Source organism: Pristiophorus japonicus, unplaced genomic scaffold (genome assembly GCF_044704955.1).
Source record: "Pristiophorus japonicus isolate sPriJap1 unplaced genomic scaffold, sPriJap1.hap1 HAP1_SCAFFOLD_332, whole genome shotgun sequence".
In the NCBI taxonomy this organism is placed as follows: domain Eukaryota; kingdom Metazoa; phylum Chordata; class Chondrichthyes; family Pristiophoridae; genus Pristiophorus; species Pristiophorus japonicus.
The window spans coordinates 164996-187361 of NW_027253128.1; the positions used below are offsets into that span (position 1 = coordinate 164996).

At 47.5% G+C, this 22366-nt stretch overlaps 4 non-coding genes across 4 annotated transcripts; 1 reads left to right on the forward strand and 3 right to left on the reverse strand.

Moving 5' to 3' along the window:
• Window positions 1–578: 578 nt before the first annotated feature.
• trnal-cag (transfer RNA leucine (anticodon CAG)) lies at window positions 579–661 on the reverse strand. The gene has a single exon. It is a non-coding gene; the product is annotated as a tRNA-Leu (tRNA).
• Window positions 662–12086: 11425 nt separating this feature from the next.
• On the reverse strand, window positions 12087–12158 carry trnaw-cca (transfer RNA tryptophan (anticodon CCA)). Its single transcript has one exon. It is a non-coding gene; the product is annotated as a tRNA-Trp (tRNA).
• Window positions 12159–18286: 6128 nt separating this feature from the next.
• On the forward strand, window positions 18287–18359 carry trnak-cuu (transfer RNA lysine (anticodon CUU)). The gene has a single exon. It is a non-coding gene; the product is annotated as a tRNA-Lys (tRNA).
• Window positions 18360–20323: 1964 nt separating this feature from the next.
• trnan-guu (transfer RNA asparagine (anticodon GUU)) lies at window positions 20324–20397 on the reverse strand. The gene has a single exon. It is a non-coding gene; the product is annotated as a tRNA-Asn (tRNA).
• Window positions 20398–22366: the final 1969 nt, after the last annotated feature.

Below are 22366 nucleotides of genomic sequence, written 5' to 3' on the forward strand. Positions count from 1 at the left end.
TTTCGAAGAATCGGAGGTGATCTCGTTGAAACGGACAATATTCAGAAGGGGATTGACAGGGTAGATGTTGAGAAGCCTGGCTAGCTCAGTCGGTAGACTCTTAATCTCAGGGTCGTGGGTTTGAGCCCCATGTTCGTCGATTACAGTTCCTTAAAATTTATGTTGCTTTCACAGGAAAACATCATTAATGAACACATTTTCTTCTTTTGCACAATGAAAGAAATGCGAACTGAGGGAGAGCTGATAATTTAATCATCTGTTCTGTGCTCTGCATAAGAACACAAGAACCAGGAGCAGGAGTCGGCCATTTGGCCCTTCGAGCCTGCCTTCTTTTGCACTGAAACAAATTATAACCGTGAGTTTAAATTAGCAATGCGGGATATTTACAGGGCACCTTTCAATGCTTCACAAAACCATTCCTTTCGCTACAGCCACCCGGGATCGTTTCCCGGTTTGGGAAGTAACTTTGATATCACCGTTTGTAATTGAAGTGGAGTAATTTTATTATGTCAGATGGATGTCCCAAAGCACTTCAGAGTGGTGTCAAAACAAATGAGTTTGCAATTAAAAACACTGAATGTCAGGAGTGGGATTTGAACCCACGCTTCCAGAGGAGACTGCGACCTGAACGCAGTGCCTTAAACCGCTCGGCCATCCTGACTGTTGATGCTTCAGTTGCAAGTTATTACTCGGGAAATTTTCAGACCGGGCGCTTGTTCAGTGTTGCTGGAAGGCCCAGTGACCGGGATATCCTCTCCCCCGGGGTTTTCCTGAGCCTGTGCTCGGTGCACGGGGAGCTTTGGCCCGGGTCTGAGGTAGCTTACATCCCAGGGATGGACAATAACCCTCTGAGCTCTGGAACTGGGGAAGAGCGAATAATTAATGAGCTGTTTGTGGGTTTCAAATGCAACTTAGATCTGATGGAAGAAACCGATAGAGTTGTTTCACAGAATGAAAGAAATGCAAACAGGGACAATCGAAATTTCAACAACTGAACTTTAATAATTAGTGAAACTTTAACCCTTGATGAAGTTTTATCCCCAATCTAATTTTACACACTCTGTATTTGAGTAGATCAGTTTCAAAATGTTCATTGCTCATGCGACAATGTACCCTGGACTGCTTTTGTTCAATTTTATTGCAGACAAGCTTTTGCTTCACAAATAATGTTTCCGCCCAGGCTCGCAACAGAGACCTTTCGCGTGTGAGGCAAACAAGATAACCGCTACACTACGGAAACTGCTGCTTAACTCAGTGCCCAGAGAGAAGTGTTCAGCAACAAGCTGAAATGCTCAATCCCTCTCTCTGCAAAAAGTTCCATTCACAAACAATTCTCTGACCGGAACTGCACCAAACAACAATATTCTCCTTTCAAAGTAATTAAACTCCCCAATTTCCACATCTGCAATTTTAAGGACAAGGACTGAAAGCGCTTTGCGATCAGAAAATTGCCGGAAACCCCTGTGGTTAATGACAGGGCTTTTGATGGTTGATTTCATAACACACCTTGTGTTATGTATTTAACCCTTGGCCAACTGTATCACACCACCACCAGAGGGCCGACCTGTTGGAATCCCAAGGGATTGCAGCATCCATTGGGAGCATGGTATATAAGCACTCTGGAGTCTTATTAAAGGAGCTAATGTCACACTTACTCATTGTTCACAGTACTCAGTTTCATTCTTTATTATGAGCGTATCAATTGGCGACGAGACAACGAACAACCACGCGAAAATGCAAGTAACAGTTGGTATAACTTGATAACAGCACAGTTGGCAATGGTTGCGGAATATATTCGTGCAGCCAAAACGCACAATGACAACCTGGAACTGCACGGCACAGAATCCTCAGGGAAAAACAATTAAAGGCTTTGTTCCTGAATGGTCTACGATCCACCAACCTTGCAGTTAATAGCTGAACGCACTAATCCATTGCACCACAGAGACTGATAGATGCACATATTGCGAGACATCCCTGTTATATCTTCACAGAGCACAGCACACACAGCTTCCTAACATGCAGTCTGCTCTCTCGGAACTCTCCGGAAAGAGCCTGGTCTGTTTAATGATTAACTGTACAGTTGCAGTACACAATACGTCCACATCCACAGTGTGGAGCTACAAGCATTACATGTTTACAGACATTACAATCCCAAACTAGGGTGTCAGTCAGTTAAAGCTTCAGATTGCTCTGACCGGGATGGAACTTATCCACTCTCAGTTGTACTTTTCCCAAATAAAGGGTGGGACATTCATTGTGGATGTGTGGAAGCAGTCTGGTCCTGCACACTGCAGACACTTCCATGTCACCGCCAACCAGCTCTCCCACAACCGGTGTGATCTACCTTCCAGCCTTCCGGTGCTTTGTCTGTGACGAAGTATTCTGATTGTCCCGAAGGCGGTATCCTTTGTCATCAATCGGGTTTTAAGTTGTTTCGGTAATTTTTACCAGCTGGACAGTCGAGGCACAAATTGTAGAGTGGAACACTTGCGTGAACCCCGGTTTTCTCGTGGTTGATTTTCCTGGTTGGGTCCATCGGTCGCGGTGGTCCGGTTGATGCCTGTTACCAAGTCAGTTGGTATTGATGTTCCACTGATTGGTTTTTTGAAGTTCTTTTCTCTGATGTCGTGATGTCTCTTCCTGTGTTATATCTCGCCGTGTGCTCTCGATCTTGATCTTGTTGTTCCAAAGTAATAGTCAGGAAAATAGGTTGCTCTTGGTACGATAGGCCCCCAGTTATACTCTGAGAGGCTCCTTAATCTTCGTGCCAAATCTAACGTTTCTTTTGTTTAAGTTTTGCTGCCCATTGATTTAAGTAGTCTTCTTTGTATAAGTTTTGGCGGACTAGCTAACTGAGACTTGATTAAATGTTTTAATCTGGTGTTGATAGACTTTGGGACGGTGATACTCCTTCTTTATGAACTGATGAACTCTTGTCCATTGTAATAGCACTGCTTTGGCTTCGGGAAGTCTGAGCTGAGCCAGATATTTCTATACATGTTGAAAAGGTGTTGGAATATGGATGTGACATTTGGGTCCTGTGGGTAGGGTGGATAATGTTTCTTCCGTGGTCGATTGTTTAAATGCTAATGTTTTCTGGGAGCCTGACTATGGTTGAAGAGCTCCCCCAGACAAACTGATTAGCTACAATATCCAAACTCTAAATCCCACCCCTCTGTCACTGCAGCTTTTCTCCACAGGCCCAAACATGTCTTTTAAAATCCCAAACTTGGTTAAGAATTGTAGATTTCCTCCATATGCTTTTTGGAATCCCAAACTTTATTTTTAATAGGCCTAAATCGAATTTCCTTTTCAGTGAGTCCAAACACTGGGGGGTTTTCATGAATTTTGGAATCTACATTGGCAGTCCCTCAGAATCGGGGAAGACTTGCTTCCACTCCTAAAGTGAGTTCTTTGGTGGCTGAACAGTCCAATACTAGAGCCACAGACCCTATCACAGGTGGGACAGATAGTCGTTGAGGGAAGGGATGGGTGGGACAGGTTCTGCTGTCTACACTTGATTTCTGCATGCACTCGGCGTTGAGACTCGAGGTGCTCAGCGCACTCTCGGATGCACTTTCTCCACTTAGGGTGGTCTTGGGTCAGGGACTCCTGGGTGTCAGTGGGGATGTTGCACTTTATCAGGGAGGCTTTGAGTGTGTCCTTGTAGAGTTTCTGCTGCCCACTTTGGCTCGTTTGCCATGAAGGAGTTCCGAGTAGAGCACTTGCGTTGGGAGTCTCGTTTCTGGCATGCGGACTATGTGGCCTGCCCAGCGGAGCTGATCGAGTGTGGTCAGTGCTTCAAAGCTGGGGATGTTAGCCTGAATAAGGCTGTTGATGTTGGTGCATCTGTCCTCCGAGAGGATTTGTAGGATCTTGCGGAGACATCGTTGGTGATATTTCTTCAGCAACTTGAGGTGTCGACTGTACATGGTCCATGTCTCTGAGCCTTACAGGAGGGCAAGTATTACTACAGCCCTGTAGACCATGAGCCTGGTGGCAGTTTTGAGGGCCTGGTCTTCAAACACTCTTTTCCTCAGTTGGCCGAAGGCTGAACTTGCGCATGGAGGCCGTGTTGAATCTCGTCGTCGATGCCTGCTCTTGTTGATAGAAGGCTCCCGAGATATGGGAAGTGGTCCATGGTGTCCATGGCCGCGCCGTGGATCTTGATGACTGGGGGGTAGTGCTGTGCGGTGAGGACAGGCTGGTGGAGGACTTTGTCTTACGGATGTTTAGCGTAAGGCCCATGCTTTCATACGCCTCAGTAAATACGTCGACTATGTCCTGGAATTCAGCCTCTGTATGTGCGCAGACGCAGGCCTTGGTGAGGCCTCACCTGGAATATTGTGTACAGCTTTGGTCTCCTAATCTGAGGAAGGACATTGTTGCTATTGAGGGAGTGCAGCGAAGGTTCACCAGACTGATTCCCGGGAGGGCAGGACTGACATGTAAAGAAAGACTGGATCAACTAGACTTTTCTTCACTGGAATTTAGAAGAATGAGAAGGGATCGCAGAAAACATATACAGGTCTGATGAGATTGGACAGGTTAGAGGCAGGAATATGTTCCCGATGTTGGGGAAGTCCAGAACCAGGGGTCACAGTCTAAGGACAAGGGGTAAGCCATTTAGGACCGAGATGAGGAGAAACTTCTTTACTCAGAGAATTCTGAACCTGTGGAATTTTCTACCACAGAAAGTTGTTGAGGCCAATTCGTTAGATATATTCAAAAGGGAGTTAAATGTGACCATTACGGCTAAAGGTATCAAGGGTATGGAGAGAAAGCAGGAAAGGGGTACTGAGGTGAATGATCAGTCATGATCATATTGAATGGTGGTGCAGGCTCGAAGGGCCGAATGGCCTAATCCTGCACCTGTTTTCTTTGTTTTTATGTTTCTATGTTTCTATGCAAAGCACAGAAAAAAATGGTTGATGTATCGACTCTGCCTCAGTTAGCATTTCTTTCATTGTGCAAAAGAAGGTGACGGGTTAATTAATGATGCAATCCCGTGAAAGCAACACAAAAGTTGAACAAAAAAACATACGGTGACTGGCAGGTGAGCGCTGCTTCTGACACCCGGAGGGAATGGGCGGGGATTTTAAAGCCCCTTGGATTGTGAAACCTTCATATAGTCAAACATTTCCGATGTACTGTATCGACCTCGTGGCGCAACGGTAGCGTGTCTGACCCCAGATCACGTCGAGGTCACTGTTCTTCAGGGTAATTCGGGAATTAATATTTTCTTTGCTGTTCGGCAATAACCAGACCCTTGCTCCAAGGTCTGTCTCACTGTTTCACCGATGTCAGGCAGAGATACGCCTGCTGCCCTCATTTATTTCATGTGACAGGACACAAAGTTCAAAATAAACCTGCAGTTGGCCACATATTGCCCTAAATAGTCAGGATGGCCGAGCGGTCCAAGGTTCTGTGTTTAGGTCGCAGTCTCCTCTGGAGGTGTGGGTTCACATCATACTTCTGACACTTCCTGTTTTTAATCATTAAGTGCAACTCATTGTTTGACACCACGACCAACGCCTAAAAAGTGGGATTTTGCAGTCCACCTGCTCGCTTAACGCTTCCGTCTGACCTGGTGCTGAAAGTGGAGATGTTTCCGCAGTGTAGCGGTTAACACGTTCGCCTCACATGTGAAAGCTCACCAGGCGGGATTATTTTCTGGAGCTTTCTCCTCATGCATGCTCAGGGGCGAGTTTGTTCTCCTGTGAAATGTCATAAGATCATAAGCATGTAAGGATTAGGGGCCAGAGAAGGCCATTCGGCCCCTCGAGCCGGGTCCACCATTCAAGAAGATCCTGGCAGTTCCTCGACAGCAAGTTTAAACATCTGGGGCAGAGCTGTAATCAACGACAAAAAGGTACATTTTGCAGAAGCCCAGCTAAATCAGTCAGTAGATCATGAGATTCTAAATCTCAGGGTCAGAGGTGCGAGCCCACGTTTGGTGATTATTTTTCATCGAATTATATAATCAGAAGTTTACAGCACGGAAGGAGGCCATTTCGGCCCATCGTGACCGTGCCGGCCAATAACAGGCTCTCCAGCCTAATCCCACTTTCCAGCTCTCGGTCCATAACCCTGCAGGTTACGGCACTTCAGGTGCACATCCAAGCACTTTTTAAATGTGGTGAGAGTTTCTGCCTCTCCCACCCTTTCAGGCAGTGAGTTCCAGACCCCCACAACCCTCTGTGTGAAGAAATTTCCCCTCAAATCCCCCCTACACTTTCTACCAATGACTTAAAATTTATGCCCCATGGTTGTTGACCGTCTGCTAAGGGAAATGGGCCCATTCTGTCCACTATATCAAGGCCCCTCATAATTGTATACACTTCAATGATACCTCCCCTCAGCCCACTTTGTTCCAAGAAAAACAACCCCAGCCTATCCAATCTGTCCTCATAGCTAAGATTCTCCACTCCCGTTAACATCCTCGAAATCTCCTCTGTAAGTCTCCAGTGCAATCACAGTCTTCTTCCTGTAAAGTGGTGACGAGAACTGCACGCAGTACTCCAGCTGTGGCCTTACCAGTGTTTTATATTCAAGCATAATCCACCTGCTCTCTTATTCTAGGCCTCGGCTAAAAAAGGCCAGCATTCTGTATGTCATCTTAACCAGCTAATCCACCTTGCCTGCTACCTTAAGGGATCTGTGGACATGCACTCCCAGGTCGCTTTGTTCCTCTACAATTCTCAATGTCCTACCATTTAATGTTTAATCTCTTTCTATTGTGTCTGTAAGCACTCAAGTAATGACTCCATGAGGCAAGGTATTGTACTTGAACTGTGGTGACCTTAGTCCATTTATTGCAGCTCCTGAGTGAGGGTACAGGATGGTGAGCTCCGTTTTATACCTGGTTACCTGTCGTGTACAGGTGACCCCTAGGTCTCCACCAGTTACACCCTCTGGTGGTACAGGCATAGTGTATACAGTGTGAAGGTACATCCAGTAGTCTTATGTTACTATACATTGAGTGTACAGGGAGGATACTTATATTATACAGACACAACATCACTCTCCCCTAAGTCTTGTGCCACTGGCCTTTGCATTGTGTGCTCTGGCCCGAGACTTGAGTGCCCAAAGCCCTTGCACCTTGTCTATGCTTTGGCTTGGTTCTCTCCCTGTGGACCCCCAAGTCCTTATTACCACGACATTGGGAAATGTTCAGCAGTGGATGGTTGGAGGTTGCAGTGGGGGTTGTGTGGGTTCTGGATGTGATCCATGTGTGTCCATGGATACATACATCCATTCCCCCCCCATACATCGACCCTGTGTGTGGCTCAACACCTGCATGTGCAAACCTGTACAGACAGAAAGAACAAAACAACATCGGATTAGTTACATCACTGTTTGGGTTCTGCAGAAGTGGAACAAGTACATTTTACAGGTAAGGTACATACGTGGTGTCACAGACTTGCCCCTGGGTTGTGTAGGTGCAGGTGGGTGAGGACACTAGTTCCAGAGTAACCAGACTGCGTCCAGAATGTCTGATGACGGAGCTGTGTCCCCTGCCAGCTGGGTGGGCTCAGATCGCTCACCTGGCTGAGTCTCAGAGCCTTTGCCGTTGCCTAGTGATGGGCAGAACCACAGGAGTGTGTGGCCTCCTTGTCCTCCTTTGAGGGCTGCGGTGTCTCCCTGCTGCTCTTCAACGATAGTGGGAGCCTGGTCATCCCAGGTCCCGTTGGGAGGGCAGGAGGGTGATATCCGCTCGCTGCCAGTACTGGCCCTGGTGGCCAGAGAGTTAGAGCCGATCGGGGGCAGGGTACTGGTCGTGGTGCCTTTGCCGTCCGCTGATCACTGGCCCTGCAGCTGGTATGCTCCCTCTGTGTGTGGCCACACTCTCTGGGGTATCACATTGGTCCCGGAGGGGCAGGCTACATGGACGCGGGACCTGGGTGCTGACGGGAGGTTGCCCTTGGTTTTGTCGGCATGCTTGTAAATCCCAGCATCGCACGTCATCACTTCGTTTACTCTCACAATACATTGGTTCTGACCGCAATTGCCCGACTTATCATGATTTGTTACATTTACAAACTTGAAAATGTCAGTTACATCTTTTACATTTGTGTCACCATCATCGCTGTATAAAGAGTGGAACTGTCCCTTTAATTGTGATGGGTTGCCGGTCTCCTTTAAGAGGGTCTTTCAATCTTTACCCCAATCCGGTTCGCAGCTCGGCATCACGTGTTGCTCCCTTGTGGTGTGGCTGCCGCCATCTTGACTTCAGGCCCTTCACCTCGTGGTTCAGACGCAATCTTCTTTCTCTCCATGGGGTAGGCTGCGGTGATCCTTTTCTCCCCAGGCTCTGCCACGGATGACAGGAAGTTATCTTCTGCGTGAATTTTCTTCTCTGGAGTCCTGCCACTGGAGCCTGGAAGGTGAGGTCTGGTTGTTTGGGCTGGATCATCTCACCGTTGGGTTGAGCGGTCTGTGTCGTCGCCGCACAGTCGAGTGGGGCGGTTGGTTTTTCAGGTGTTGTGCTGGAACCAACTTCGGGTAATGGGGGATGTCGATCGCTGGAGGTTGGAGCTTTTCCCAGCTCCAAGTGATCTTTTTCATCCACCTTCTTCCTAATAGCTTTGGACCATCCCCAGCAACGATCCACAAAGGTAACCTGTGCATCTCGCCGCCATGGGACACCTGGACATCCACGCTGCCAACGACTGGGATGTAGCGTTTGTGTAGGTCAGCAGTTTCACTTCGATCGGGATCATTTTAGGTCGTTCGATTGGATTGTCTCAGAGTTTCTGAAAGGCTGCCTGATTCATCAGTGACTGGCTCGCCCCTGTGTCCACCTCCATCGTGACTGGAATATAGTTGACTTCAACTTCCATTTTCACCGGGGAACTCTCGGTGGTGCAGGTTAACACTCCGTACACCTCATCGTCGCTGGACTCCGGATGATCAGCCAACTCTTCATCGACTCGGTGAGTATGATTTCTCTTGCATATTCGCTGGAGGTGGCCCTTCATTTTACAGCCTTTGCAAGTATAGTCTTTATAGCGGCACTGGTGGGCCCTGTGATTTCCTCCACAGCGCCAGCATGGGGTTGGCCGGTTGGCCCCATGTGGCGGACTCAGGATTCTGGGACTCGGTGTTCTGTTCTCTCTTCCCTGAGAGAGACTGCTAGCAGCAGCCCTGCCTCTAAAAGTCAACTTTCCGTTCACAGTACTTGCTGGGTTAGAGTCCTGGGGGTGAGACATCCAATTGGAATCGCAGGCCGAGATCATGAACGCCTGGCTCACATTAATTGCCTTTTGCAGGGTGACCGTGGTGTCCGCAGAGAACAGCCTGTGGAGAAGGCCCTCGTGACCGATTCCATTAACAAAGATGTCCCTTAGTACTTCGGTGAGGTGATCGCTAAAATCACATGGGGCAGCCAATCGTCTCAGGTCTTCAGCATATTTTGCGATTTCTTGGCCTTCGGATCCACCGGTGGGGAGAGAACCGGTGTCTGGCTGTGAGGATGCTCTCTATAGGTTTGAGCTGTTCCTGTATCAGCGTTACGAGCTCCACATATGTTATTGTCTTCTCTGGGACTAGCAGGTCCCTGACAAGGCCATAGACGGTGGGCCCACAACTGCTGAGCAGGATAGCTCAGCACTTAGCAGCCAGCGATGTCGGGTCGTCTCCCCCCACGTCATTCACAATAAAGAAGTGTTCAAGCCTTTCCACAAAGGCCTCCCAATCTTCCCCATCGGCGAATTGTTCAAACGTGCCAAGGTTATCCATTGTCACATGGAAATTCGTATTCTCGTCACCGGTTATTGTGTTTGTAAGCACTCTAGTAATGACTCCACGAGGTAAGGTATTGTACTTGAACTGTGGTGACCTTCGTCCACTTATTGCAGCTCCTGAGTGAGGGTACAGTACTGTGAGCTCCCTTTTATACCTGGTTACCTGTCGTGTACAGGTGACCCCGAGGTCTCCACCAGTTGCACCCTCTGGTGGTACAAGCATAGTGTATACAGTGTGAAGATGCATCCAATGGTCTTATGTAACTGTACATTGAGTGTACAGGATGTATACTTATTTTATACATGCACAACAAAGATCATCAGTTAATTAATGGTGTTTTCCCGTGAAAGCAGGATAAAATTTATCAATGATTTAATTTCTGCATTTAGAAAGACATGGGTTAATCACGGATAGTCAGCATGGGTTTGTTCAGGGAAGGTCTTGTCTGACTCACTTGATTGAATTTTTTGTGGAGGTAATCAAGTGGATTGATGAGGGCAGTGAGTATGATGTAGTGTATAAGGATTTTAGCAAAGCTTTCACCAAGTTCCCACATGGAAGACTGGTCACGAAAGTAAAAGCTCATGGGACCAGGGCAAAGTGGCAAGTTGGATCCAAAATTGGCTCAGAGGCAGGAAGCAAAGGGTAATGTTTGATGGGAGTGTTTGGGACTGGAAGGATGGTTCCAGTGGGGTTCCACAGAGCTCAGTGCTAGGTCCCTGGCTTTTAGTGGCAACATCAATGATCAAAACTTAAATATAGGAGGTATGATTAATACGTTTTCAGGTGATACTAATTTAATCCAGAGACGTGTGAGGCTGTGCATTTGGCGAGGGCAAACAAGGAAAGAAACACACATTAAATGGTTGGACATTGAGAAGTGTGGAAGAACAAAGGGACCTTGGAGTGCATGTCCACAGATCCCTGAAGGTAGCAGGCCAGTTGGATAAGGTCGGTAAGAAGGCGCACGGAATGCTTACCTTTATTGGCTGAGGCATGGGATAGAAGAGCAGGTTGGTTATGCTTGAAATGTATAAAACACGGGTTCGGCCACAGCTGGAGTACTGTGTGTAGTTCTGGTCACCGTATTACAGGAATTATGTGATTGTACGAGAGGGTACAGAGGAGATTTACGAGGATGTTGCCAGGCGTGGAGAATTTTAGCTATGAGGACAGATTGGATCGGCTGGGTTTGTTTTCATTGGAACAGAGGAGGCTGAGGGGCGACAACATTGAGATGTATAAAATTATGAGGGGCCGAGATATAGTGGATAGCAGAGGGGTCAACAACCAGGGGGCATATATTTAAAGTAATTGGTAGAAGGTTTAAAGAGGATTTGAAGGTAACATTCTTCATGCAGAGGTTTGTGGGGGATAGGAATTCACTGCCTGAAAGAATGGCGGAGGCAGATACCACATGTAAAAAGTATTTGGATGTGCACCTGAAGTGCCGTAACCTGCAGGGTTATGGACCCAGAGCTGGAAAGTGGGATGAAGCTGGATCGCCTCTTATTGGCCGGGGTGGAAGTGATGGGCCAAAATGCCCACCTGATATGCTGCAAACTTCGATCATTCTATAATTCTATGAAAAATGTAAATGTCCAATGTTGGTGTCGAAACCACGATCCTGAGATTAAAAGTCTTATATTTCACTGACTGAGCTCGCCAGGCTTCTGCCAAACAGACCGTTCTCTCACTGAATGCAGACAGTCGCCTGTTGGCTCTGCCCCAGATGTTTAAACTTGCTGTCGAGGAACTGCCAGGATCTTCTTGAATGGTGGACCAGGCTCGAGGGGCCGAATGGCGTACTCCGGCCCCTAATTCTTACATGCTTATCATCTTATGAACTTTTCACAGGAGAACAAACTCGCCCCTGAGCATGCATGAGGGGAAAGCTACAGAAAATATCCCGCCTGGTGAGCTTTCGCGTGTGAGGCGAACGTGTAAACCGCGACACTGCGGAAACATCTCCACTTTCAGCACCAGGTCAGACGGAAATGTTAAGCGAGCAGGTGAACTGCTGAATCCCAGTTTTAAGGAGTTGGTCGTGGTGTCAAACAATGAGTTTCGTTTTATGATTAAAAACAAGAAATGTCAGAAGTTGTATTCAAACCCACACCTCCAGAGAAAACTGCGATCTAATCACAGCACCTTCGACCGCTCGGCGGTGTGTGTGGCCACCTGCAAGTTGATTTTGAACTTTTGTGTCCTGGCACATTAATTAAATGAGGGCAGCAGGCGTATCTCTGCCTGACACCGGGGAAACAATGAGACAGACCTTGGAACAAGGGTCTGGTTATTGCCAAACAGCAAAGAAAATTATAATTCTGAAAGAACAGTGACCCCGACGTGATTTGAACACGCAACCTTCTGATCTGGAGTCAGACACGCTACCGTTGCGCCACGAGGCCGACACAATGTGCTTGAGATGTTCCTCTATATGAAGCTTTCACAATTCAAGGGGCTTGAAATTCCCTCCCATTCCCCCCACGTGTCAGAAGCAACGCTCAACTGCCAGTCACCGTATGTTTTTTTCTTCAACTTTTGTGTTGCGTTCACGGAAAAGCATCATTAATTAACCCGTCACCTTCTTTTGCACAATGAAAGAAATGCTAACTGAGGGACGGTCGATACTTCAATCATTTGTCCTGTGCTTTGCGGAGCGGGCAGGGAAGTGGACCTGTGTCCATGATCGCATCGGCCATGATCGTATTAAATGGCGGAGCAGGCTCGAGGGGCGTATGACCGACTCCTGCTCCTATTTCTTTTGTTCTTATGTTCTTCAGCATGTTGACCCATTTTACACACTGTATTGCCGATGTCACCAGGAATCTGGGGCAACTTTTGTCAAATTTAACAGCACCGGTTATTCCTTCCGTGCAGAGAAATTAGAATCAGCAGCGAAGATAAAATCCCACGGTGATCATTTTCAGATTCAACGCAGTAGGATTTCAAATCAAGTGAAAGAATTTTACAGTGAAAAGATTTGGAAGTTTTACTTGTATTTGTATCTTTAATTAAACTTTGTGGCATCTGACTTCCGTTCATGCCTCTGCTGAATAAGAAAGGGGGGTTTGACGTTGACCAGACTGCACTGCCCCCGATATTTGTGAGCTCATCCTTTATATTCAGTGGTTTCTCACCCTTTGATGGGCTGCAGTGTGGCGGATATCACGTTGGCCTCACACGCGAAAGGTCCCCGGTGGATCCGTTTTCTCCCACTGAAAGTTATCTATTTATTGGTTAAATAAAGAGCAATTCAGGAATAAGGGAGCCATTCTACCAGGAGAATAAATAGCTAATAACGACAGCAAATGCTGGAAATCTCAGCAGGTCAGGCAGCATTTTCCAGGAGACTAAACTCTCCTCCGATTGTTCCCTTAGAGCAAGTTTAAACATAATGTTTCTACCCAGAATCAAACCGTGTACTTTTCACGTACAAAGCAAATGTGATAACCACTGCACTACAGAAACCTCTGGCACAGCAGCCCCAACAGAGGGGAGCTGACCAGTGAGCTCCCTCTGCGCTGATCGGGAATGTGTTGGCTCACCTTAAACAACTTCTGTCCCACACTGAAAGTTCTCAATCCTTCTCCTCCGCTGCCCTTTACAGAAATGTCACGGATCACCCAGCCACCGTGTTCACTGCCACATCCTCACAGTGGGGCCACGAGGCTCCTACCGTCTCCCCGCCATCAGCGAACTCGCCCAGTTTACTAAATTAAACCCCGAACACGTGCCCGGCAAAGGGCAGGAGAAGCCAGATAGTCTGTAAGCTCGGTCTATCGCAGAAAGTATTGGTATTCATGGTGATTACAGCAATTATTAATCGTCTCACAGACCTCAATTATTTTTATGCGATGAATTGATCGAGAATTTAAACCAGGTTAGTGCGCCGGATCTTGACCCCTCGACCATCAGGGAACGGTTATGATACATATAGATATATTTATATATATTTATATATGAACCTGAATATCAACGGCTGGCTACCTAGACCTCATGGTGCAACGGTAGTGCATCTAACTTTGAGTGAGAGAAGTTGTTCCACAGTGACACTCATTTTATCTTTTGTTCCTTTTAAAACGCTAGAAACTGAGACAGGGGGAATAAATAGAGAAATAAAAGCACAGGGATATAGACAAGAGGAAGAGAGAAGGGGAAAGATACTGTCCCCACCCAGAACTAATGCAGAAACCCCTCTGCTGCGCTCGGGGTGGCCACCCACAGCCTGGATACACTAACGGGAGAACACCAGCGGCAGGTCGGGGCCATAAAAGTAACGGCGAGCGGCCCTGGGAGCAGCTTGGAGGTCCCGGGAGATTACTGCAGGGAGCAGCGCGAGCTGGTGCAGGAGGGCGGCGGCAGCGAAGAGTGATGTCATCAAGGTGCAGGTCTGTGATTGGAGCGTGGGCAGATACAGCAGGAGCGGCGAGATCGGGCCAAAGGAGCGGCGAGAGACTGTAGATGGACTTGATCGGGGCCCAGCGGAAGTATGAGTTTGGGGCCAGGGGCCCAGGGTTAGCACGGGCCAGCCCACACTGCGATATGTGTGTGCATTCGGTCCGTGCAGCAGAGCTGGTCGCCTGTCGTCTCGCTTAACCCTTGTCATTGGACCAAGACCTCGCTCTGTCAAGCCCGTGTGATGGCTGGGGTGCAACGGCCACCACACGTTAAAAAATCCACGCACAGGCATCTTCCACCCTTTGGGATGTGGTTCGGGTCCTTCATTGAAACACCTGTGAACTCATCCCTTTTTGCGTGGAAGCAAGTCATCCTCGTTTCGAGGGACCGCCTATGATGATGATGATGATGGATACATTAACGTCCCAACAGCTCATTGACTGCAGGAGTGGGACCGTGCGGTGCTTCAGAAAACATGTCGAAAAGGCAAAGTCACTGATTCCATCTCATGTGCTCCTCTGATCAAGAATAGCAATATACACTAAAAATGCTTCAATAATGGTTACATCTTATCTCCACATTTGCTAAGCAGGTAGTTTGTTGGTCTCGGGGTATGATCCTTGCTTCGTGGTTGTTACTTGAAATTTGCAGAAAGATCCTGGCTTCAAATCCCAAACCAGCCTTGAGATTGGATTGAAATTTTGCAAAGAAGGACTTGGATTTCTGCAGCGTCTGTCAGTAACTCATGACGCCTCAAAGCGCTGTGCAGCCGTTAAGTACCTTTGAAATGTTGTCATGTGAGGAAAGATGTGCCCAAATCACCTCACACGCACCTCAACTCTTTGCAAATGAGTTCATAGAATCAAAGAAGCTTACAGCACGGAAGGAGGCCATTTTGGCCCATCGTGTCCGCGCCGGCCAACTAGAGGCTCTCCAGCCTAATCCCACTTTCCAGCTCAAGGTCCATAACCCTGCAGGTTACGGCACTTCAGGTGCACATCCAAGCACTTTTTAAATGTGTTGAGGGTTTCTGCCTCTACCACCCTTACAGGCAGTGAGTTCCAGACCCCCACAACCCTCTGCGTGAAGAAATATCCCCTCTAAACTTTCGACCAATTACTTTAAATTTATGCCTCCTTGTTGTTGACCCCTCTGCTAAGGGAAATCGGTCCTTTCTATCCACTATATCTCAATGAGGTCTCCCCTCAGTCTCTGTTCCATGGAAAACAAATCCAGCCTTTCTAATCTGTCCTTATGGCGAAGATTCTCCTCTCCCGGCAGCATCCTCGTAAATCTCCTCTGCACCATCTTCAGTGCAATCATGTCCTTCCTGTAATATGACGACCAGAACTGCACGCAGTACTCCAGCTGTGACCTAACCTGCCCCACCGACCCCATCTCTTGTATTCGATGCCTCGGTTAATATAGGCAATCATTCCATATATCTTCTCAACCACCTTACCGACCTGGCCTGCTACTTTCAGGGATCTGTGGACATGCACTCGCTGGAGTCTAGGGAGGACCCAGCAGATTGGAAAACTGCAAATGTAATGCCCCTATTTAAAAAAGGAGGCAGACAAAAAGCAAGAAACTATAGACCAGTTAGCCGAACATCTGTGGTTGGGCAAATGTTGGAATCCATGGTTAAAGAAGCAGTAGCAGGACATAGAAACATCGAAACATAGAAAATAGGTGCAGGAGTAGGCCATTCGGCCCTTCGAGCCTGCACCACAATTCAATAAGATCATGGATGATCATTCAGCTCAGTACCCCTTTCCTGCTTTCTCTCCATACCCCTTGATCCCTTTAGCTATAAGGGCCACATCTAACTCCCTCTTGAATATATCTAACAAACTGGCATCAACAACTCTGCGACAGAGAATTCCACAGGTTGACAACTCTCTGAGTGAAGAAGTTTGTCCTCATCTCACCAGGGCCCTGTACAATTGTAGCAAGACTTCCTTACTCTTGTACTGTGGGCTATATATTAGGTACTATGGGGCGAGTGCCCTGTTTTTTGCTGATTCGATGGTTGTATAAAAAGTTATTAAAATTTGACAGTTGCTTGGCAAACATATTTGTATTTCCTTCAGTGTACTCCTTACTCTTTAAGAGCTAGATTTTCCCCAAGCAGTTTTGTCGGCGCACTGACTTTGCACGCTGGAAATGGCGCGGGGAAAAACTCGCCCCATCCTCGCCGCTGTGTACAGTCCCCGGAGTCCTGGCATGGTGTCAATGGTGAAGTGGGGGGCGGAACCAAATGCCTGCGCCGAAAACACTGCCGGCACCTTTGCGCATGGGCAGTAGGGAGAGAAAACTTGGCACTCTGCCATTTTTAAACAGTGTCAATCCCGATGAAAAGCACAGCAGCTTCTCAGCTTCTCCGGTCGCTCGGCGGGCTCTCCCCCCGTCCCTCCCCGATAAAACGCAGAGCTCCAGCAGCTGCAACTTCTCCGGTCCACAAGCTCACACTTCCCCGGTGTGTCTTCCCTCCCCTATCCCAGGGATACAGGGACCCAGTGTAATGGAGCCAAGTTTGCTGATGGTACAAAGATGGATGGGAAAGTAAATTGTGATGCAGCAAAAAAAATCTCAATTCCGGAAGAACAATATGGAAAAGTACAGTGACCCCGACGTGATATAAACACACAGCCTTCTGATCTGGAGTCAGACACACGACCGTTGCACCACGAGGTCTATAGTGCAGGATGCCCATGTTTGTATACATGAAGGTTCCTGAAACACAGTTTCATTTACCCTGCATTGGTGCAATGAAAGGGCTTTAAAATCCCCGGCCACTCCCACTGTGGGTCAGACAGCATCAGAAGCAGTGCCCACCTGTCACTCACCCTCTCACGCCCGCTTTCTTCACCTGCTGCCTCCGGACTGCAGCAAATCCAGTTCATCATCATCATAGGCAGTCCCTCGAAGCGAGGATGACTTGCTTCCACGCCAAAAAAGGATGAGTTCACAGGTGTTTCAATGATGGACCTAATATTCCAGATCCCGAACTGCATGTTGAAGTGTGGAAGATACCTGTGCGTGGATTTTTTTAACGTGTGGTGACCGTTGCACCCCAGCCATCACACGGGCTTGACAGAGCGTGGTCTTGGTCCAGTGGCAAGTGTTATCCAACTCTGCTGCATGGACCCAGTGCCCACACATATCGCAGTGTGGGCTGGCCCGTGCTTCCCCTGGACCCCTGGCCCTGAACTCACGCTGCCCCTGGGCCCCGATCACATCCCTCCCCAGTCTCTCGCTGCTCCTGCTGTACCTGCCCACGTTCCAATCACCGACCTGGACTTTGATGACGTTACTCTTCGCTGCCGTCGCCCTCCTGCACCAGCTCGCACTGTACCTTGCCGTGGTACACCACCACGCTGCTCCCAGGCCGCCGCTCACCGCTCCTTTTATGGCCCCGACCTGCCACTGGTGTTCTCACGCAGGTCGGGGCCTCCACGCTGCTCCCAGCAAATCCAGTTACACCCCGTGTCACCGCACAATTTTCAGCTGTGATTGTAAGCTGACTATATTTAAAGCTATCGCAGAGGCTGCAAGCAGTGTTCCCTGGTAGTCTAGTGGTTAGCATTCGGTGCTCTCACTGCCGTGGTCTGGGTTTGATTCCTGGTCAGGGAAAGCATTTTTGCAGAGCAAGTTGACAAATATAATTCAAGTCTGTGAAATACTGAATAATTGTTTCAATCATCATTAATCCATCCATCAGTGTTGCACACTGAAGGAAATACAAATATGTTTGCCGAGTGACTGTCGAATTTCAATAACTTTTTATACAACCGTAGAATCAGCAGAAAATCAGGATATTCGGACCATAGCACCTAATATTCCGCCCATAGTGCAAGAGTAAGGAAATCCTGCTCCAATTGTACAGGGTCCTGGTGAGACCACACCTGGAGTACTGCGCACAGTTTTGGTCTCCTTTTCTGAGGAAGAATACACTTGCCTTGGAGGTGGTACAATGGAGGTTTACCAGACCGATTCCTGGGATGAGAGGACTGTCCTATGGTGAGAGATTGTGTAGAATATGCCGATACTCTCTGGAGTTTAGAAGAATGAGAGGTGATCTCATTGAAACGGACAATATTCTGAAGGGGATTGACAGGGTAAATGTTGAGAAGCCCGGCTAGCTCAGTCGGTAGAGCATGAGACTCTTAATCACAGGGTCGTGGGTTCGAGCCCCACGTTGGTCGATTACTTTTCATTAAACTTTTGTGTTGCTTTCGCGGGTCAATATCATTAATGAACCCATGATCTTCTTTTGCACACTGATAAAAATGCGAACTGAGGGAGAATTGATAATTTAATCAAATAATGAAAGCAGCGCCTCAGACCGCTCGGCCGTCCTTACTGTTAGATGTTCCAGATACAAGTTATTACTCTGGAAAGTTTCAGACCGGGCGGTTGTTCAGGGCTGCTGGAAGGCCCAGTGACCGGGATAACCTCTCCCCCGGGGTTTTCCTGAGCCTGTGCTCGGTGTACGGGGAGCTTTGGTCCGGGTCCGAGGTAGCTTGTATCCCAGGGATGGACAATAACCCTCTGAGCTCTGGAACTTGGGAAGAGCGAATCATTAATGAGTTGTTTGTGGGTTTCAAATGCAGCTGAGATCCGCTGGTGTAAACCGAAAGTGTTGTTTCACAGAATGAATGAAATGCTGACAGGGACAGTCAAAACTTCAAAAAGTGAACTTTAATAACTCATGAAACTTTAATCCTTGATGAAGTTTTATCCCCGATCTGATTTTACACAATCTGTATTGGAGGAGACTGGTTTTAAATGTGCATTGCTCATTCAACAATGCATCCAAAGCAGTTTTTATTGCAGACACGTTTTTGTTTGAGAAATAATGTTTCTGCGCAGGCTTGAACCGGGAACTTTTCACGTGTGAAGGAAATGTGATAACCTCCACACGACAGAAATTGCTGCTGAGCTCAGTGCCCAGAGAGAAGAGTTCAGCAACAAGCTGAAATGCTCAATCCCTCTCTCTGCAAAAAGTTCATTTCACAAACATTTCTCTGACCAGAACGGCACCAAACAACAATGTCCTCCTTTCAAAGCCATTAAACTCCCCAATTTCCACGTCTGCAATTTTAAGGACAAGGACTGAAAGCGCTTTGCGATCAGAAAATTGCAGGAAACCCTTTGCGGTTAATGACAGGACTTTTGATGGTTGATTTCTGTTCACATCTTGTGTTATGTATTTAACCCTTGACAACCTGTGCACACCATCATCAGAGGGCCTACCTGTCGGAGTCCCAAGGGATCCCAGTATCCCTTGGGAGCACGGTATGTAAGCAGGCCACCCATGAGGTACCTGTACTCTGGAGTCTTATTAAAGGAGCTAAGGTCACACTTACTCAGTGTTCACAATACTAAGTTTCATCCTTTATTATGAGCGTATCAATTGGCGACGAGACAATGAACAACCACGCAAAAATGCAAGGAACAGTTGGTATCCTGGAGAAGTTCTCAGAAGTGGACGATTGCGAAGCCTTTGTGGAGATACTCGACCAATAATTCGTGGCCAATGAGCTGGAAGGCGACGAGAACGCTGCCAAATGAAGGGCGATCCTCCTTACCGTCTGTGGGGCAGCAACCTATGGACTCATGAAGAATCTTCTAGCTCTGGTGACACCAACAACTAAATCCTATGAAGAATTGTGTACGCTGGTCTGCGAGCATCTAAATCCTAAAGAAAGCGTTCTGATGGCGAGGTATCGGTTCTACACCTGCCAACGGTCGGAGGGCCAGGAAGTGGCGAGCTATGTCGCCGAATTAAGGCGCCTCGCAGGACATTACGAATTTGAGGGATTCCTAGAACAAATGCTGAGAGACATTTTCATGCTAGGCATTGGCCATGAGATAATTCTTCGCAAACTGTTGACTCTCAGAATCTGAGCAAAGCCATAACGATCGGTCAGACAATTTCCACCAGTTCCTTTAAACCCAGTAACGTAATTTATTTCTCGTGGACTGGATGGAGGACCATGGTCCATGTAAAAAATTGTTATCGTTTTCCATGAACTAAATGTTCATAAAAGTATTGGAGTGGGAACTCACTGGCAATGTTTGCGGAATATATTCGTGCAGCCAAAACGCACAATGACAACCTGGAACTGTGCAGCACCGAATCCTCGAGGAAAACAGTTAAAGGCTTCGTCCCTGGGTGGGCTCAAACCACCAACCGTTCGGTTAACAGCTGAATGCGCTAACCCATTGCGCCACAGAAACTAACTTAAATGTAAACTGCAAGACATCCCAAACCAGGGTTTCAGTCAGTTAAAGCTTCAGATTGCTCCGACCTGGATGGAACTTGTCCACTCTCAGTTGTACTTTTACCAAATAAAGGGAGGGACATTCATTGTGGATGCATGGAAGCAGTCTGGTCCCGCACACTGCAGCCACTTCCATGTCACCGCCAACCAGATCTCCCACAACCGGTGAGATCTACCTTCCAGCCTTCCGGTGCCTTGTCTGTGACAAAGTATACTGATTGTCCCAAAGCCAGTCGTCGGTTTTAATTACTTTTCATCTCCTGACTGCAGATATTCCTGTGATTAAACCTGAACAAAAGGATTACAGCGACAGTTGGATTCATCATTTCTTTGCTTGGTGAAATTTCAAAGATTGAAAGTGACGCACATCAACCCCAAACCTCGTCACCGACTCGCGAACCGCTACACGCTGCTCCCGTGAGATGGAAGCCTAGTTGCTGTTTCAAGCTTGAATACAGGTACAAGCAGAACTCATTCAAAGAAAGTCCAAGTCCCTGATAATTTGCACCGAACTCCTTCGCAAAGAGTTGAGGTTCGTGTGGGGTGATTTGGGCACATCTTTCCCCACACGACAACACTTCAAACATAACTCAACGACTGTAAAGCGCTTTAACGCATCATGAGTTCCTGAAAGTTGTTCCAGAAATGCAAGTCCTTCTTTGCAAAAGTTCGATGTAATTTCAAAATTGGCGGCAGAATAGTGGGCTCGGCCGGGATCTCTCGCAAATTTCAATTAACAAGCCAGAAACGATACTCATACCCCTTGACCAACAAGCTAACTTTTTGACAAACTTGGAGATAAGGTGTAACTTTTATAAAAGCATTTTTTGTGTGTAGCTATTCTTGGCAGAAGGAGCACATGAGATCGATTCAGTGACATTGCTTTTTCGACCTGTCTTCTGAAGCGCCGCACGGTCCCACTCCGACAGTCAATGAGCTGTTGGGACGTTAGTGTATCCAGGCTGTGGGTGGCCACCCTGAGCGCAGCAGAGGGGTTTCTGCATTAGTTCTGGGTGGGGACAGTATTTCCCCTTCGCTCTTCCTCTTGTCTGTATCGTTGAGCTTTGGTTTCTCTATTTATTCCCCTGGCTCAGTTTCTAGTGTTTAAAAGGGAACAAAAGATGAAATGGGTGTCACTGTGGAACAATTTCTCTCGCTCAAAGTCAGATGCACTACCGTCGCGCCATGAGGTCTCGGCAGCTAGCCGTTGATATTCAGGTCCATAAATAAATATATATTTTTATATTTATACAAATTATCGAAGCTGTTCTATGGTCGAGTGGTTAAGATCTCGAGCATTAAACTTCTTTCCATTCTCAATCAGTTCATCGCAGAAAAATAATTGAGGTGTGTGAGAGGATTAATGATTGCTGTAATCGCCGTTAATAACCCCACTACTATCTGTTACAGAATGAGCTGACACACTCTCCCGCTTCTCCTGCCCTTTGCCGGACAGGTGTTCGGGGTTTAATTTTACAAACTGGGTGTGTTCGCTGATCGCGGGGAGACGGTAGGAGCCTCTGTGGCCCCACTGTGATGATGTGGAAGTGAACACGGTGGCTGGGTGATCCGTGACATTTCTGTAAAGGCAGCGGAGGAGAAGGATTGAGAGCTTTGAGTGTGGGACAGAAGTTGTTTAAGGTGAGCCAGCACATTCCCGATCAGCACAGAGGGAGCTCACTGGTCAGCTCCCCTCTGTTGGGGCTGCTTTGCCAGAGGTTTCCGTAGTGTAGTAGTTATCACGTTTGCTTAAAACGTGTAAGGTCCCTGGTTCGATCCCAAGTGTAAGCATTATGTTTAAACTTGCTGTGGATGAACAATCAGAGCTGAGTTTCGTCTACGAGCAAATACTGCCTGACCTGCTGAGATTTCCAGCATTCGCTGTATTTATTGATTAAAGTATCGATTCTCCCTCAGTTAGCATT